At 36.4% G+C, this 6,114-nt stretch overlaps 1 protein-coding gene across 1 annotated transcript in view; it reads left to right on the top strand.

Annotated features, from left to right (window-relative positions):
* The first annotated feature begins 2,502 nt into the window (after nt 1-2,502).
* The window catches only part of LOC131956134 (uncharacterized), a 36,386-nt gene continuing 32,774 nt past the window's right edge, over nt 2,503-6,114 (top strand). The window contains exon 1 of the mRNA XM_059320557.1: nt 2,503-2,890. The gene's annotated coding sequence lies outside the window, so the exon portion shown is untranslated. The remainder of the gene's footprint in view (nt 2,891-6,114) is intronic.

Below are 6,114 nucleotides of genomic sequence, written 5' to 3'. Positions count from 1 at the left end.
CCTAGAACTGCGCGCCTCAAAAGCCTCCACCACAAGATCCTCTAATAAAGGGAGGGGGTGGGCGTGGTCAGAAGCACAACAAATATCTTCTATTTCCAGAAGGAAAGAAAAAGGTACCAGGCTTCTGCCCTCTGGGCATTTGCCGGACTAATTGTTGCGGGTGACATTTCTGGAACCGGCCGCTGCTCATTTGTGTGCCGGCTAACGGTGGCCGTGGCTCATTTAGTGCCGGCTCTGCCGGGCGCCCGCGGCGTCGTGGGGCCGGCGTGCCACCTGCTATGATATTTGACGCGGGATTAGAAAAAATTAGAACGTCTGTTGTGTCATAGATATGATCTAAACTCGGATATAAAGGCGAGGTTGATGAAAAGACACGACAAGAATGTACACTATTATATTGAAGACATGTCGTTAAATGCGGCGCAGTATGCTTAAAAAAAAGTAAGATGCAAATCTTCAAAAACTGTGTATATGTTTAACTGAATAATTTTACTACAGGGGACAGCATCCACTCAAAATTTATAAAACTAAAAAAAAAATGTGTTTTGGTATCCGTATTTATGCCGCCATCTTTACTCGGTGTAATGCGGCTTCTTTTATGTGTACAAGCACCATAATGTCGTTATTTTTACAATTTTTTAAATTCTTTTTAAAAATCTTGCTTGTTGTAATATTGGAGGCGCATGTCCAATTCTTATGCGCCATATCCTCTTGACTCCATTTTCAGCCTGCTTTTCTAAGTGTGCTCCCATAGCCTTTGTTCAACCAAGAACTAACTACAAGGCAAACGTTGTTTTTGGAGTTGTTTTTTTTCTAGTTGTGTTGCTCTTCCCGGCTAACGAGCTTCTTCTAATCGAGGGTCTAAGCTCAGTACATTTGCTTAATCGCCTAATCTTATCTGTCTGACAACTTTTTGGGATATATGCTTCCTTTCAACTCTTAAATGCGTTAAAAGTGTCAAACAGTAAATAAATTTGTCAACTTTGCCAAACTTTGGGAGACTCTAAGTAACGGAAGGTTACACATCCCCCCACAATAATGTTTGTAAGTTGTAACAAATTGTATTTGCCGATGAGACAATACGTTGTTATTGTGAGTTCTTTCTTCAATAGAGACGATGAACAGTTATTTCATTTTCCAACTTTATTTACGTTAATAAGATAGATCCATAAGGAATAATGATAATAAATCCATATTAGGATAAAAATAATCCAAGTACAATCCAGAAACATAGTGACATGCTGACGTCTTACATTCTCCTATACAGGCACCCCTTGTCCACCTACTCTCCCCTTTTATTCCCTTCATTCTCTCCCCTAATGTCAGTGAGCGATATAACAAAAAGCATGGAAAACATGATTAGTCGCTCACACAGTCTTTCCGTTGGCCAGGTACTCTACTTTCATACAAGTTCATGCTAAATACAATATAAATAAGCAATACCAAAAGTACAGTCTGTTACATAAGTTTTACATAGGTGATATTGGTGTCACCCCCACCCCCGGGAATTCATGATGGTGTCCCACATATGCTCAAAGATGTTTATTACCTTAATAATTTAAAAATAATTATCAGCGAAAAAAACAGCATATTTTACTAAAGTGTTAGATCTGTTTGTTTTGGTGTCATCTCTCCCCTTCTTAAATGGTGTCACTTAGTGAGGTGATGCTCCTGCGTAAACTACCACATAGACAGTTTCACTTTGGACTGTTTTTCCTACGTCAATACAGTTATAAATAAACCAGCTGCTTTAACTACCCTAATGGTTTTGATCTTGATTTAGGTATAGCGTTACAGTTTATTGAACAATTTACAATAAAAACACAATTTTTTTCTAAAGTAATGATTTGAACAGGTTATCAAGGTTGTAGTGCTTACTAAACTATCCGAGGTCACAGAAACATGTGTACTCTACTTCACCTGCCACGTGGGTCACGAGTATAGGGCTGGTAAGTAGGTCAATAAACAGTTCTATGGCTCACGCAGGTTTTATTGAACCGTAGAACTGGTTGGTGACCTACTTACCAGCCCTATAGAAAATGAACATCACGTACTTTTTTGCTTACTTAGGCTGCCTTAAGCCCGCATCCTCTTATTTACCCCCCCCCCCCTTCCACCACACTGTTCATACACGCCACCCCCACTTCCTGACTAAGGAATTTTCAATGAAATCAATTTTAGACTTAATGACCCGTCTCATCTGCGGGTCAATGTCATTACCAATTATGTCTTTAAGCCAATTATTGCTTCGCTATATAAATATCGCCAGCGTCAGCTGACTAGTGTATACTTGCATTATACGCCCCCACATCCCATCACTAGCGCCCCCACGGTTCACCCCCATCCACATTTACTCCCCCCCCCCCTCCATTCTTTCCTCATTGAAAAAAATTACAAAAAACAATGGCTGACGTTGCTACCGCGACGCGCGGCAACAGTATCGCGACGCGTTGATTGGCTAATCCCTCATCACGAGGGGGAAGGGAGGCTCCAGCGCATGAAAACACAGCTCATCACTGCTCTCCGCGTCGTTCCCTCTGCAGTAGACCCGCCAAGCTTCAGACGAGTTTAGATTAAGTTTAACATTTCCAGAAACTACTCAAACTTTATTAGATTAACTCAACAAACATCACATTCTTTAAATTTTTTAAATAAATAATCAAGCCTCAAAAACAATTTTTATAAAGCGGTCTACTTAAACGTTGTAGGTATAGGAAGAAGTTGGTTGCCATTGACAGCGGATTGCTTGATTGGATGTCGTGTACCACTACGATGTATGGCTGTGGCAAGTGATTGTGAGGGAACTACCAAGTGCTTGAGTTTGATAGGAACAAAAATAGTGACGCAAAACTTGACACCGGCAGATTTGTAGTGAACAGTGGAAGATTAGGTGAGTACATTATGGCTGCACGTGATTTAGTGGTGTTAGGGAGTGAAAGAAAAATTAACTAGAGTTTAATTAGCAGTAATGGTTTTAGTAATCAGGTAAGGGATCGCTGTTACGTACTAGATGATTAGTTAATTAGATGATATTAAGTTTTCGTAATTTATTTTAGTTTTACAACTTATTTAAGTTGCACATACTATCAAGTACGGCCTGTAATATAAAAGTATATAAAGTAATGCGATCGTATAGAGCTCGAATAACACATTGGCCAATGAGATGATGTGGGGGAAGGGGGGGGGGTCGGTTTTTAGAAATGGTTAACCAAGTAACCAAGAGAAATTTTATGTAGCGTTATTTAGGGTAGGGTGGGGTGGGGGTTGGGTCCATAATGTAACATTCTTTTTTATATTTTACGGGTCCGATTTCAAATTTTAATAATTTGTGGTTTTAGATGATATAAAAAATATTTTATAAATTAAATGATGAAATTACATTAACATTCTAAGTGATGAAACTTAAAAAATAAATTAGTTATTTCAATTATTTCATTGCTTTAAATGTCTATTGTATTCAAAATATTTTTACTGTAAAGTATCGGGTTTACGTAATTGTTAATCAAATAAAATTAATCTATTGCTTCTAGACGATTTTTTTGGCAAAACTTCGATTATCTGCCTTTTATCGAAAACTCGAGGAGGGTTTTTCGCCTTACTCGACTGATAAAGTATTTTTAGCATTGGTTCAGCGATGTATCATTGATGTACCTATTTTTACTTTCTCGTATATACGAAGTATAGGGAAAGTATTGTAATCGTGCAAAAAAAAAACCGAGATTTTTACAAATCTCGACGTTTTACACCTCACTGATACGGAAAAACATAATTTTGCAATCTTGTCCGTATGTCTGTGTGTCTGTGTGTCTGTGTGTGTGTCTGTGTGTCTGTGTGTCTGTGTGTAAACACGATTACTTGAGTACCGTTACAGTTAGGTTGATGAAATTTCATATATAAGTATTTTATCAAAATCGTAGATCCGTAACAAATTTTGAGCGATTTCCGATAACCGGAAGTGGTACTTTTCCTACTTTGAATTTTTCAAAAGCCTATAACTTGAGTACTATTTCAGATAGATGCATGAAATTTCACATGTAAGTAAAAGATCTAATTCTCTATCGTCTTTAAAATTTTGAGTAATTTCCGTTGACGGGAAGTACCAATTTACGCTATTTCCGATTTCTCAAAAAACGCATGTAAATTTATAAAGTACTAATAATGTTGCGCACTATTATGCACATTTTTTTTGTGTTCGCTTGGTGCGCAATTATTTTTTTTATGAGATTCTATTCTATTTTTAAAAGTTTAAGTAATTAAAAATCATGTCTATATTCCAAGTTATATAAGAATATTCGAGAAAGTTTAGGGGAGATCACTCCCGGTTTATTATTTTTACATTTGCAACCGCTGAGATATTTTTTATAAAATTTACGTTGGGTACACACATTTTTTCTAATACGCCAATGAAGTCCAGGTAAATATAGCGAGGAGTTTGAATCGGAGTGACTGACACACTACCTTGTGAAGTATTTTATCTATTTTTTAAAAAATATTCAATGTTTAAAAAGAAAAAAGAAAAACAATATCACATCGAAGAAAAAAGTATGTTCTAAAGTCTATTTGGGGTTAAAATATGAATTTTAATGAGAACATCTATTTTGTTCAGATAATTGAAAAATTTTCTAGACGTTTTGAAGGCTATCCTTTTGAACAGTAAGTGACATCGAATAGCCTATCGTTTCCAGTGTATCCAATATATATATATATATATATATATATATATATATATATATATATATATATATATATATATATATATATATATATAAAACAGCGTGTAAAGCAGCGTATATTACAGCTTATATATTAACACATACAATGTTATCGCCACACATATATTTGACACAGTTCGAGAATTTGTTTAGTACAGCCAAGCGTGTACAGAAACCACCATCCCCCACGACATCACCTCCCCCCTCCCCCACCCCTCATCTGACGTGTAAACGTTACGACCATTTACCTCCACAGATCGTAACTTTGAGCTAACTCTACCTAATCTCGATATCCCAGAGATAATCCTCGCTTCCACCCTTGTCATATCTCATTACCAACTAAAGTACAAACAGTAGGCCACACAGAATCTACATGAACCAGTTGTATTGACAGTGGTGACGTTCTAATGTTAAACATGTCGATAGTTGAGCACCTTCTGACCCCGTCACCCCCTTACCTCCCCTTTCCCTTAAACACAAATTAGCACCCCACGGTGACGCCTTCCTGTGATGCGAGACATCGCGTTAATTATTTAATGAGCTTAATTAAATCACAATTTTAAAAACATAATTAAATAGCCTATTTAAAAAGATTTGGTACAAAAATTATCGTCGACTTCTGCCAACTCAAGAAAGTGCTAATTAACGAGTTTAACGTCACTTCTTTTTTCTTTGTTTTTAACTCATTAATGTCTGTATTATGTTCTAAGCGTGTAAAAGATTCTCTGTGCTAATTTTCTGTTGAATTTTAAAGGTATTTTTTTGTTTTTAAATTTGGAATTATTTTCATGCTAATTACGGTATGTCGCTAATTCGCGACATCAGACACTATCGGACCAAAGAGTATTAAAAAAAATTGTTTTCCGGGTCATTTTACTATTTTTACTGACACGTATTTCTCTAGATATCCACGCACAAACAATAGAATATCACAAACTAATTATCTGAACATGCAATGCGATGTAGACTCACTTGTAAAATTCATGAAAACCATAGTTTTAGTTGTTCGGACATAGTGTTTCATAACTCTACTGCACCTGCTCACTGTATCGAGTTCTTGCTGTTATAATATTTTAAATTTCAAATGCTAAATTTTATTTTCAAAACAGATTTCTTAGAAGGAAAATATTGTGTACTGTTGTTTTGTTTGTACGTGTTAAAAAATCAATAGAGCTATGACATTTTTAAAATCGACATGGTAAGATTATGTGATTCACATACAGCCATTTAATGTCAATTACCTGCAGGATTTGACAGGTGTCTACACTGTAAGCACCTGCACTTTACCTGGCGCTAGGCAGATCTGGACAAAAACAGTAGTTAAAGTAAAGGCTAAATTACAGGCTAAATTATAGGCTGTACAAAACCGGCCAGATTAACAACAAAACAGACAGCAGAGGTA

The sequence above is a fragment of the Physella acuta genome, unplaced genomic scaffold (genome assembly GCF_028476545.2).
Source record: "Physella acuta isolate Inbredline_101_S28 unplaced genomic scaffold, ASM2847654v3 ptg001129l, whole genome shotgun sequence".
NCBI lineage: Eukaryota > Metazoa > Mollusca > Gastropoda > Physidae > Physella > Physella acuta.
This window is presented reverse-complemented; position numbering and strand designations above follow the sequence as displayed.